This window comes from Halyomorpha halys, unplaced genomic scaffold, assembly GCF_000696795.3.
Source record: "Halyomorpha halys isolate HHAL.00 unplaced genomic scaffold, Hhal_1.1 Scaffold723.1, whole genome shotgun sequence".
Lineage (NCBI taxonomy): Eukaryota > Metazoa > Arthropoda > Insecta > Hemiptera > Pentatomidae > Halyomorpha > Halyomorpha halys.
In genome coordinates, this window is record NW_027110197.1 from 572480 (window position 1) to 573669 (window position 1190).

The following is a 1190-nucleotide window of genomic DNA, read 5'->3' on the forward strand; positions in this document are numbered from 1 at the left end:
GATTTATTTGGAGAAGAAAATATATTAAATTTGTTAATACAGAATAAATATAGTTGAGCTACATTTTATTGAAAAGATGTATTTCGAAATTTCGATTTATCTTTTTTAAAATCTTAATATAATTTAAAAACTTGTTTCTTGGAGTATTAAAATTTAAAATTTCATTAAAAAGACGATGACAATGAAGCTGAAATTATTATTTATGGTGTATCTCATCATCTGTACATGTGTTTGAGTAAAATGAGGGAGAAAGAGAGAGAGAGAGATTAAACCTATCTTTCGGACGGTACACCCCATTATTTCTGTATAATAATCTAACTTTCTTCAGTCTTTAGTAGTTTCCTTTTAGTATAGCTTCGAGGGATTAAAACTATAATCTCTTAGCAGCTAAAACTACTTACAAAATTTTAATTATTCATGAATATTCACAACCATATAAATAATAATATCGATATCGATAGGTGTTAAAGGTTCGTGAAACCATAAAGTTGAGTGAAAATCTATATAAAATTTTCCATTAATGATAAGTCGTAGGATAAATTTCCTTGCCGTAATGCCATCTTCATGTCATTTAACCTGCCCTAAATTTTCATATCGTTTTCTTTAAAATTTTGTTGAATTATAGTCCAGAGGAAATAACTTTAGCGCTGAAAGAGGAACAGATTTTAAGAGCATAGTTATGTCTACTAGAAAATAAACTTTTTAATAAGTCCTCTTTTTCTTTGACAGGAATGAAAATATCAGTCATAAAAAAAAAAAAACCTTTTAAAACAAAGGGCGGAGTTGTTAAAAAGAGAAAAAGAAAATACTTTAAGAAGAAAACAATTCCAAGTGGAGCATTAATGATATTTGGTTTGGAATTTATAGTTGTTTTCCGTCCTCCATTTTATTATATCTGACGTATTTTACAGTCGGCTGACGGAATGGGGCTAGGAGAAGGAGTTGGATTTATGTGTTTTCCACTCCGACCTGTTCGGTGCCTTCTTTATTTCAAATATATTCCCCGATGACGGATGGTAGGGGTTTTGGATGTGGAGAACGTTAAACCATATTCGGAAAATATGTTAGGATCCTTTACCTACTGATATTTTATTTTAGAGAAATAAAGAGTTCGTGTGTTACAATTGGAATAAATAAAAATATATTTTTTACATCTATAATTGCTGGTGAAAAATACAATTTTTTTTTTA